General features: G+C 35.2%; 1 long non-coding RNA gene across 1 annotated transcript; it reads right to left on the reverse strand.

The window, feature by feature from the left end:
• Positions 1-5,359: 5,359 nt before the first annotated feature.
• Positions 5,360-5,856, reverse strand: LOC131627940 (uncharacterized). The gene is made up of 2 exons (XR_009291628.1): positions 5,649-5,856; positions 5,360-5,564 (listed from the first exon to the last, which is right to left on the reverse strand). It is a non-coding gene; the product is annotated as an uncharacterized LOC131627940 (long non-coding RNA).
• Positions 5,857-12,776: the final 6,920 nt, after the last annotated feature.

Here is a 12,776-nt window from a genome sequence, read left to right on the forward strand (position 1 = left end):
GTGTGTGTGTGTGTGAGAGAATAATAATAGAAAGTTGTAGTTAATTAAATTTATTTTCATGGGAATGTTGGATTCTCACCCTTTAGATATGAGAATAAATATGATAAAAGCCATGTATAAAAAAATTTGTAGGAGTAAAAATTACCTGAAAACAATTTTTAAAAACTTAACATGCGATAGTATTGCATTTTTCGTGTCACATGAGAAATGTTTTAAGTTTTATTACTTACATATTAAAAATTTTAAAAAATATTAAAAAATGACCAATTTAATGCATGTTTTGAATTAGACAGTTTTATAAAATCGACTTTAATTTTTGATTTGAACGGTTTTGAAACGGTTTGATTTGTTTTTTTTCGGTTTTTTATTTTTATTTTGACCCACTAATGTTTTTTTACAAAACTGAACGGATCGGATTCAACTCTAATTTGCAGTCCAACCGATTGAATATGTCAATCCAACCTAATTTTAAAAATAGGCTTAACTGCAACTTTGGTCCCTTTATTTTGTCTTCTTTTTTTTTATTTTGGTCCTCCCATTTTTAAAACCACTATTTTGATCCCCTTGTGAATTTTCTATTGAAAAAGGAATAAAACTAAGGACTAATTTTGCAGAAAAAAGCAAAATAAAGGGACGAAAATTGAATAAAAAACTTAAAAAGAGAACTAAAATGGTAGTTTTTAAAATAGATGATCAAAATCAAGAAAAAGATAAAATAAGAGGACTAAAGTTACAATTAAGTCTTAAAAATATTAATTGTGGATGCGAATGTAATCCAATCTAATTTTAACACCAAAGATTTTAACTTAATTGTTGTTTATTTTATTTTATTTTAAATACTCACCCCTTGTGAAACACCATGTATCTTCCATCAACATCACAAACAATCTGAACATAAACACACCAACATTAAAAAGTTATAAAGTCTTCACCTAGTCATTATACCCTGCCATATGAAATGCATGCACTGCACAAACTTTAAATATGTGTACTTGCCTATCAATATTGAAAGTTCAGTAACTACCTACATTTCGCTGCACCGGTGAGAAATTGATGATTGTATCAAGTATTAAAGTGACTGATGCAGTGTGAAAATGTTAATCTAAACTGTAAATTGATTGATAATAGATAGAGAAAAGTACTTAGCATCAGTTGTTTGTAGTGAAAGGTGAAATGTGTATGTATAGGCAGTGATATATGTGAGACATTGCATCTACTATATTTCATGTAGCATAATTAGTTGTAACTAGAATATCCTATCCTATGCACACTCATGCATTATTGATTGTTGTTTAACAGATGAGGAGTTGGGGACCTAGGTAGGTGTTTAGGTGTTTCTATGCCTAATAGCTAAGTCTTGACTGTAAATTTGTGACATGGTGATTCTGATGTACGACCGTAGTACTTTTAGATAGAATTTTAGTCTATTATTATTCCACTTGTTGGACAATAATTGGATTATTTAAATATCTTATATCGAATTGAAAATAAATAATAAATAAATAGTATTATTTGTTGTTCGAAAAGATAACTCTTGGTCCATCCCGCGTCGTCGCATGAGAGATATGTTCCACCGCATCAAGATTTTGTTCCATGATTTCACAAAGTATTTATGATTTTTTAGCGAAACAATAACGTCGTCTATGAGAATCGACTTCTGTTTCCTGCGAATTTTTAGAGTAAAAAATTTCTTCAGATTCAAAGTCATGAATCACAACAACAACTACGCTCGGACAAAGAATGTGACTTCCGGTCCAACCACAAAAAACACCATAGGTCATCTAACATCTAGATCATTTTCGTCGTTAACTCAGTTGATATTGGATCTTCTAGCAAGAAAGTTACTCTAACACGAAGTTCACTCAAATCATCAGCTACAATCCAAAGGTAAGAAGAAGATAAACTTATTCTATCGTTTTGAGACCACGAGAAGGTGGATAAAACTTCTAATATAACACTTTCACTAGTTGTTATCGCGGTCATAGCCAACCACTCAGTATCAAGGATCCTCAATAACGACGGAAGCACATGCAACCTAATATATTTCAAAGACTTCATGAAATTATGCATGCACATGAAAGATTTGAAGTCGTGCGAAGGCAAGACCTTCTAGCATTCAATAACTCCTCCACTACATCAAAATTCTACATCATCATTTAACCAACAATTTTTGATTTCCTAGCGGAATAAGATGTAATTGTCACAATAACACACTTGAATACAAAATTTTTATAGTATAAAATTTTTTTCAAAATATTTTTTTACATTATCAATGTTTTATTTTTGTCAAGCAATCTAGTGGTTGTAGTTCAACTTTTAAAGATATACAAATGAAATATCGTGAGTTCAAATCTGCAATCCAACACGTAATATTCCTGCGCACCTATCAACTGAGCTGACTTAATAAAACTATCTAAAATAATGACGTAGAAGATCAATCAATACAATAATTACGAAATTTATTAAAAAATTAATATCTCACATAATCAAAGCTTTTCATGTTTGTTGTTGAATAAAAGAGACATAGATCCCTAGGCACTCCACGCATAAACATTTGTGATTTGTGTTTTTTTTTTTGCGTTCATTTATATGTTTACTCTAGAATCATATTTATAATTTTAACCTATTCCATATCTTGATAAAATAAAATACACTTATTGATCTTTTATTAATAAAGTTAGTTAGCAATGTTATTATTGGAGACAAACGCATATAAACAAAGCCCTCAAGCTAGATTGTGAAATTGAAAGGTAGCACCATCAAAATGTGCATGAAATAGAGCAAACACCATCTTTTTGGTCCCAAATCTATGTAATGTAGACATATAGATATTTAAATAGGAAAACAATCACGCGTAGTACACATTCCATGATAGATAGATATATCAAATACATGCATGTCAGTTGATTGATTGATGTTGGACTTTATCTTAAACAAAAACAAATCAACTTAGGTATTAGATGATGTTATGCCTCAATTATAATTTAATATTAATGCATGTTTATAGAAAGATCAAGCATCACTATGCTTGAAACAAGATCACGTAGTAGTGCTTCCAAAAAGGTAAAGGGTGTAAAGTTTAACCACCAAAAAAACAAAGTGGTGGTTCCTGTTCCTTCCAACTTTCCCAAAGCAGTGCGACACTTGTAACTAGAACGTGAACTTTAAAAACTATTACTCATTAAAGAAATATATAAAGTAATATTTAAAAATAAAAAGGTGGAAGGACAAAATTAATGTTCACAAGTGATATCATCATTCATCATGAAATATAAACTATATGCACGTGCGAAACCGACTTTGGCACGTGAGTAGATGATACTGCTGGGATAATTAGGTTTAGGCAATGATGAAGTGGGACCCATTGTGTACGTGTGAGTGGGAAGAGGGTGGGATACACGTGACATCATGGAGAAAGAAGATGGTTAGGAGAGAGGCAGCAAATTGGAGAGGGGAGGATGGGGAAAGAAGGTTGGGGGGTCAATTTGTTTATTAGGTTTGCATTTTTTAAAAGAAGTGTTTTGTTTCCCTCTCTCAATTGAGTTAGTAGGAAATTGGAGTATTGTAAATTTATAATAAGGTTATAGAGGAAGGTGTAGCTACTTGCATTTGAAAGAAGACAATTGCTACTTTTCTCTCTTAATTAAAGTATTCAACAATCCTACTTGCAATCCAAGTAACAAAAAAACAAATGTCATCTATCTATATAATAGTATATTACTAGTATTTTAATTTATAACTTAGCCTTCCAATAGAAACTTTCTAGCAATTGAAATATTCTTTTCACTTATAAAAGTTTGATAAATTTAAGTTAATCGTGGTTAACATCAAAGATTTTAATATAATTAAATTATTCTTTGAAGAATTTTTAAAATATCTAATTATTTTTCATGAACCTCGTAAAAATTTAATGTAATCTCTTTTTGGATGGACGCTTCTGGGCGCATTATATTCAAAAAAAGTAGTTTTTAGAATGTGATGTTAATATATGTGATAAGATTCATAAATCTCATTCAAGACTTTATTTCATATTATCTTAAACCCTCATAAATTTTTACTTATTTTTATTCGATTATCACATTTGATCATACAATTAATATGTATTTCAAAAATGTCTTAGTACACACACTATAAAAAAAGAAGTTCATTAGTGACGTGATTTTCACGTCACAACAGTATTTTTGCGACGTGAATTTATATATACGCTGCAGCCTGTAGGGGAGCGTGTGGCAACTCATTAGTGACATGATTTTCACGTCACTAATTTGTGACGTGAAAATCACGTCGCAACTTTCTGCACATATATCAACTATTTTGTAATTGTAGCAGGCATGACAGAGTGGAGTCAGAAAACGCTGGAAATTTAGGACGTGATTTTCATGGCACAACATCTCAGTTACCACTTGAAAATCACGCCACAACTTCTCAGTTGCCACGTGAAAATCACGTCACAAAGTTGTCATTAAATAAAAAATATAAACAACGTAAATTAAATAATTTACCAATGCTTTTTGTGTACGCTCGTCAACAAAACCACTTGAATTTTTTGTCTGAGTTTCTTTAACCAGCTCGATCATTAATGGTTGTCTCCCCTACTTCATAGCCTAAATAACAAAATTAACTACATAATAAATCAAAATATAACTTAAAAAATGGTAATAATTACCATGCATCGAGAATGTTCGTAAATATTTATACTTCCAACTGCATTCACTACAACACGGAAGGGCTTTAAAAGCGCTTTTTTTGGCCTTTAACAGCGCTTTAAAGCGCTGCCAAAGCCAGCGCTGGCGTAGGCTACGAAAGCGCTTCTAAAAGCGCTCTGGTAGACCCCCCCTATAAGAGCGCTTTTTCCAGAAAAAGCGCTCTGGTAGACCCCCCTATAAGAGCGCTTTTTCTGGAAAAAGCGCTCTTATAGGGGGGTCTACCAGAGCGCTTTTTCTGGAAAAAGCGCTCTGGTAGCCCCCCTAATAGAGCGCTTTTCCAAAAGCGCTTTGGTAGGTTGCTTTTTTTTTTTTTGATCTTTGGCAGCGCTTTTTGTAACAAAACGCTTTAGTAGGGGGACCTTTAAGAGCGCTTTTTAAAAGCGCTGTCGTTGCTAAATGAGATATTTTAAAGTGCAGCCTATAATTTCAGCCTCCCAGATCGACCTGTAATATTTTCGACCTGTAATATTTTCAACCTGTAATATTTTCGACCTGTAATATATTTTCAACCTGTAATATTTTCGACCAGTAATATATTTTCGACGATATATTTTCAACCATAGGTAGGACTATATATATACTAATATAATACCATTATAATATCCAAAATTATATATATACATCATTATGTCAATCAAACTAAATCTCTAACATCAACAATATTATACTTCAAATATTAATTGGCAACAATATGAACAAAGTTAGTAACCATATATTCTGGAGTACTATAATATTCTCTTCAAATCGACACAAATCCTACTACATGAATAGCTGATGAATATAAAATTGACACAATTCCTCTTTGATTTCTTCCAACTTAAGTTTCGGGTAAGAAGCAGCACGGAATTCGTCAAAGTACTACAGAATAAAAACATAATATGAATGATTTAGTTAAATGTAATAAATTATAAGAAGTTATCTAATTAAGTTATAAATCCATACCGTGATTGGAATCTCTAATTGATTCATTTGAAGGATTTCTTTCATAAACCTCAAAACAAAGTATCCGCAGTCTGAACTGTTCCGCTGTATCGGACACTACATAGAAAACAAATAAGAATTTATAGTTGTCTTGTTTTATCAAGTAGCATAAATATTATAAGCAAAATTGTGAAAAATAATGTACCTGCACTTTGATCCAAGTAATGTTGTTTGATTTAGTCCGGGATACCTGTGCGTCTCGTTGACTTCGGAACACTTGTATTGATCTAACAAAAATATAAAAGCATATATTTAGATCAATCTCACAAATAATTAAATATATAAATATACAAGAATATTTAGAACGATCCCACTTACAAATCAATAATTTCCTTCATAGCCGGATAATTGCTCCACTCACCATCTACCGAATTCAGAAAATATACAACTTCTCTTATCGGGTTGATAGCAAGCAACAACCAGTGTGCTCTATAAATTAAAACAATAGGTTATATAAAAATTTTGCTACGCAAAAGAAACAAAGATTAAATGAACCAAGAATGAGAAACTAACCCTACTGGTCGGGTATTATACGCCTAAAGAATCAGACTTTCTGTATTGCCGGATGACATGAATCTATCGACTAAGCGTTGTCTAACTGATTCCGGTTCCGAATCAATTTTCATTCCGCTGCAATGGGCGAAAGACACGAAACGAAATCTGTTTGACAATGCAGTCCCGCGCAACACTCTGTCATGCAACAACCTTAAATAAAAACATTATAAACATATTAGCGGATGAGTGAAAAACATAATAAACATAAGGCTAAATTACAGTTTTGGTCCCCCTGTTTTAGGTTTTTCACGATTTTGGTCCCCCTATTTTCTTTTTAAACAGTTTTGGTCCCCCATCCCAATTTTGATGCAACTGTTCATGTACTGTTCATGTACGGACATGTACTGTTCATGTACGGATATGTACTGTTCATGCACTATTCATGGACAAAATTGGGATGGGGGACCAAAACTGTTTAAAAGGAAAATAGGGGGACCAAAATCGTGAAAACCCTAAAACAGGGGGACCAAAACTGTAATTTAGCCTAAACATAATGTGTAAATAAATTGTTCGACTAATTAAATAATATATCGGATGAGTGAATATTACCAGATGTACGAGTGCCTATTAGCGACGCCTAGTTGTTCTTGTGTAAAAATCTCTTCCAAGTCATCTATTGCAATATGTGAAATGAATTCAACACCAAAGATACCTTCCTCCATATTGATTTGACGGAGAGCACCTTCCTTCAAATCGGACATATCAACAAGTGTTCCGAGCGTCGTCCGATATCGAGGAAAAAAAGCACCACCTTTTTTTGCCGCTTGCTTCGGAGGACCCTTAGGCGGTACGCTACGAACGACCTGTGTCACTTGTTGTGACTCCCGAGCAGATGCCTAAAAATCAAATAACGATCGATAAAATATAAAATCATGGAGTTTTACATTCAAATTATATATTAACACCTTAAATGTACCTCTTTTAGTGATGCAACAGACTCCTCCTCATGTAAAATCCCTTTGCCCTTAATTGCGGGTTTTGTAGGAGCAGTCTAAAATTAAAATGTAAAAAATAATTAACGTAACGGTGCAAAATTGACATTCGAAAACTAAATGATTCATAATGGTTTTGAATATACCTCATCACCAATGATAATGAGCTCCGAGGGCCATGCAACAAATGACCCTATTGCATCTCGCAGCAATGTCGTCTCTGAGACCATGTCAGGTACCGGTAGCACCGCATCATGATCTAATACAACATCCACCGATACTTTCAGGTGTCCATCCGGGAGCGGTCTATGGTGAAGTAAATCTCCCACAGTGTTGTGCACTTTTCCCTTGCCAACTAGGCGATAAGACGGTGACGATAAGTATAGTTGACAAGAAGAAATGCCCTAAACCAATAGTAAATATAAAGTCATTATCGTTAATAAAATAGAACAATTTGTAAGGAAAAGAAATTTATAATTACCTCGGGAAGTTTTCTTTGACAGTTGAAACTAGCTTTATCACTAGTTTCTTTCACCGATGCAGTATTGCACTTTTCTCTCATATACATATCTTTATCTCTTTGCAATTCAGAGACTTGTGCTTGCAATTCCGCCAATTTTTGCAACACTTCTTCATTTGAAGGATTTCTTCTCCTAGGATGCTTGTAAAAAGAGGTTGGAGTCACACCATGACCCTTACCCCTCACCCGACCGGGATACTCAGGAGCATCTAGTGCTCTACTAAGTATGCTCCTATCATCCTGGTCCTCACCGGTGGACACCGATTGCGACAATGTCTCCTGTAATTCATTTACATTTCAATAATTATTAGTGGAGATAAAAAATCATTTATATATTAAAAAACATTTGATTTAATTAAAGACACAGTATTATACTTACACATTCAGCATAAACTCTCTGAACATCGGGATCGACAGCTCGATTCTTGCCCACACGAGCTTGCTTCCACAACACATGTTCAGGAAGTGAAGTTTCCTCACTTTTAGACTCCTCTAACTATGCATTGACACAAATGATAAAATCGTCAAATAAAACACATTTAGACAATTAATTAAAATGCATTTCTATTTACTTACAAGTTTATCCTCTAAGCGTGCATATCCCATACGCCCTTTTTTGTATGGATACGCGGGTTTGGATGCTCTCGCACTATTCGTGGCACTCCTTTTCCGAAAATCTTCATCTCTTTGATTTACAAACTCAGCCCAATCTTTTTCATCAATGAAGATCTCATACTTTTTTGGCCGTCCCGGTGCCTCTTCAAGAAAGTTTCCATCTTTATCCTTAAGATAGGTGTTTGTCAAAAAAGCTTTCCACCCTCTATATCTTTTGCCGGCCAAACTAAGTATGTAGCGTCTACGATCATCTGGTATCTCAAAAGTCCTCTGCAAAAAAACATACGCATAGTGTGTTAGTATAAGTAATTTAAACAATTTATCGTCAAGATAATAACAACAATTAACCATATATGATATATACCTGAAGCTCGTCCCAAATCGCTTTTTTTTTCGCATCCAACTCTTCGCTTTTCAGATTCCATTTAGCTATGGAGACCGGAATATGCATACGAACAAGTGTACCAATATAGCTTGTCAACTTTGCAGAATTAGGACCAATTGCTTGTTTATCAGAATTCCAATCCAAATGGTATACTAATCCTTGGTCTCTATGTCGAATGATTCCCTTCATAATGATGATGCCTCGTGCAACTTCTTTTGCTTCAGTATCAGGTGGAGCATTTGTATCCGTGGCATCTCTTTCTTGAGCATCTCTTTCTTGTGAGTTTTCTTGTGAGTTTTCAGGTGGAGCATCTCTATCCGGAGCCATTGAACCTGTATCAAACAAACTAAAGCACATTAGTACACTATTAATAAGCTAACAATCTATACAAGTCAAATGGAAGTCAAACCATGCATGTACAAGTAAATCGGAAACGAAATCGGTACAAATCAAAATAAGCGTCAAAAAAGAAAGTTGTCGGAATTGAACGAAATTTACATGGCTATGGTAAAACGTCCCCACGGACTCAAAAATAAAGTCTGTTTTCCGAAATTCAGACCCTAAGCCCGACTTTTGATTACGGGCAGAAGCAAAACCGATAAAAAAAACAGTCCCGAATTGTAAAGATAAGTGCATGAGCAGCTCCGGAATAGTCAAAATAGTATAGTTACATGTAAAGAAGTCAACAAACGGATACATGGTTCAAAAGTTATGTACAAAACGAGAATATGCACCAAAATTGAATAAGTACTATACTAGTGAATAAAACAATCGGTACAAATTGAATAAAGCAAATTTGTCGGAATATGTATACTATTACCTTTATCACTAACGTCTCTTTCTTTTCTTGGTAGGATTGTGTTCTACGCGTCTCTTAACAACGCGGACGGTTGGATTGATCCAAATACCCTCATTATGATCATTTCTAGTACACGATTCATTCTCATTTTGATCGTTTCTTGTACAAGATTCAATGCCAACACCAATATCACCTTGATCTTCAATGTTTTCATCAACTATTTTGTTAGATAAAAGCACTATAGACCATTTCGTACTTGTCGGATCATTGACATAGAACACTTGTTTAGCTTGAGAGGCTAGAATGAAAGGCTCATCTTTGTACCCTACCCTATTGAGATCCACTTGCAAAAATCATGACTTATCCATTCGTATGCCACTATTATTTTCAACCCACTTGCAACCAAATACAGGAATCTGAAACTTCGCGTAATCAAACACCAAAATGCGCTCGATAACTCCAAAATATGACAAATTTGCAAATTTCGGATTTAAGTCATTCGCACTTGATATGTGCATTGCTTCAGCTACCAAGGTAACACCACTATTTTGCATAGTACTTTTATCATCCTGTTCTTTGGTATAAAATGTGTATCCATTAATTGCGTATGCGCTATAAGAAAGCACAATTACACTTGGACCATAGGCTAAACATCTCAACCTTTCTGTTACTGAAGCAGGATCTGAACGATACTTTGAATAAATATGATCCCTAAACCACGGTATGAAACTTCGATTGTGCTCTCGTACTATCCAGTTCTCATTTCTATTTGGATTTAAATCTCGGAGAACAACCTTGTGCATTTCAACATATGGCTCAACCTCAATCTCATTGTGCAGAACATACAAGTGCGCTTGATCCCGTTCGACCATTGATATTGTCACAACTTTATTTCCAATTAGCCTTTTTCCTTCTTTTTTTTCGACAATATGAGATTTGGGGAGTCCAATTGATTGAACATTTGACAGATATTCAGTACAAAACTCAACCGCTTCTTCAACAACGTATCGTTCGGCAATACAACCCTCCGGTCGACTTCTGTTTTTCACGTACCCTTTTAATATTTTCATATAACGTTCAGCAAGGTACATCCATCTCATATAAGCTGGTCCGCACAATTGTGTCTCTTTCACAAGATGAACGACTAGATGAACCATTATGTCAAAAAACGAGGGAGGAAAATACATTTCAAGATCACATAAAGTAACAACTATCTCTTTTTGCAATGTTGGTAAGATCGCGGGATCGACCACCTTATTGCAAATTGACCTGAAGAAGAAACACAGCTTAGTTATTGCGCTTCTTACTTTTTCTGGCAGAATAGAACGTATACCTATTGGTAAAAAGTGTTCCATTATAACATGGCAATCATGCGTCTTCAAACTCTTTAACTTGAGGTCTTTCATGGACACAAGTCTTCTAATATCTGAAGAGTAGCCTTCTGGAACTTTAACTTCACTGAGGAACTTACACAATGTTTTCTTCTCCTTTCTAGATAGAGTGTAAACAGCAGGTGGCAGATATGTTCGTCTTCCTTTCGTCACGGGTCCCAATTCAGTTCTCATTCCCATGTTTACCATGTCCTTCCTTATGTTGAGGCCATCCTTAGACTTTCCTTGTATATTGAGTAACGTACCTATGACGCTGTCAAATACATTTTTTTCAATATGCATAACATCCAGGAAATGTCTTACGTACAACGACTTCCAATATGGAAGTTCAAAAAAAATTGACTTCTTCTTCCACCCACCCTTGACAAGTGAATGTGCAAAAGGCTTGCCAAACTGAGTGCTCACATCTTTCACCTTTTTAAAAATTTGATCACCTGACAAAAAAGGCGGGGCTGTACGATGTTCGGCCTTTCCATTGAATGCTTTTCTCCACCCACGGTAGTGATGATTAGGATTTAAGAATCTACGATGGCCGAGAAAGACATTCTTCTGACAAAGCTCCAATCGTGTCGTATCGGTTTCATCTTCACAAACAGGACACGCCTTTTGACCTTTATTGCTGTACCCGGATAAATTTCCGTATGCTGGAAAATCATTAATTGTTCCAAACAACATCGCCCTCAAGTTGAAACTTTCCTTCCTATACCCATCGTAAACCTCCACACCGTTCTCCCACAAAAACTTTAAATCTTCGATTAACGGTGCCAAGTATACGTCTATGTCATTCCCTGGTTGTTTAGGCCCAGAAATTAGTATAGATAACATTATGTACTTACGCTTCATACATAGCCACGGAGGTAGGTTATAAATCATAAGAATCACAGGCCATGTGCTATGCGAGATACTTTGAATACCATGCGGGTTCATTCCATCAGTAGACAATGACAACCGAAGGTTTCTTGCTTCTTTTCCAAATTCAGGATAATCAGTATCAACTTTCGACCATTGTGGTGAGTCTGCCGGATGTCGCAACTTTCCATCAATAATTCTTTCATCTGCATGCCAAGTCAAGTGTCTTGAATCGGTCTCACTACGATACATGCGTCTAAATCTCGGAGTTATAGGAAAATACCATAAGACTTTAGCAGGAGACAACTTTTTCTTATATCGAGGGGCACCACATTTAGGACACTCATTCAACGCTGCATACTCGTTTCGAAACAAAACGCAATCGTTTGGACATGCATGTATCTTATCATAGCTCATGCCAATAGAGGACAACATCTTTTTGGCCTCATACGTTTGATTGGGAAGAACATTATCCTTTGGTAGCATATCTTTCATAAGGGCTAATAACTCTGTGAAACTTTTATCCGACCATCCATTGTCCGCCTTTAAGTTGTACAACTTTAACACCGCAGACAATCTTGTGAATTTTGAACAACCATCATACAATGGTTTCTCTGCATCGCTTACCAACCTCTCAAACATTTTGGGACAATCCGCAAGATCTTCTTCAAGCGCTTCTGCAATCTCTTCGACTCGATCGCAATCGTATGTGTCTGTGCAATCGTCGTTTGAAGCATACTTCCTATTACAACTCGACTCAACATTCCCGTTACTTTTCTCACCATGCATTGTCCAACATGTATAACTTCTATCAATTCCAAACCGTAGTAAATGGGATGCCAACTTATTCCCGTCAACCTTACCCCCATAACAGCAACCCAGGCAAGGACACGGCATTCGAAGCGGGTCTTCGGAGTGCGCAACCGCAAACTCAACGAATTCCCATACCCCTTTCTCGTACTCTTTCGACAATCGGTTTGAATTCATCCATGTCTTATCCATGTCTTAATTAAGCTAAACAAATGCTTCTTGGTTTCTCTATC

Source organism: Vicia villosa, unplaced genomic scaffold (genome assembly GCF_029867415.1).
Source record: "Vicia villosa cultivar HV-30 ecotype Madison, WI unplaced genomic scaffold, Vvil1.0 ctg.000416F_1_1_1, whole genome shotgun sequence".
NCBI classification, from domain to species: domain Eukaryota; kingdom Viridiplantae; phylum Streptophyta; class Magnoliopsida; order Fabales; family Fabaceae; genus Vicia; species Vicia villosa.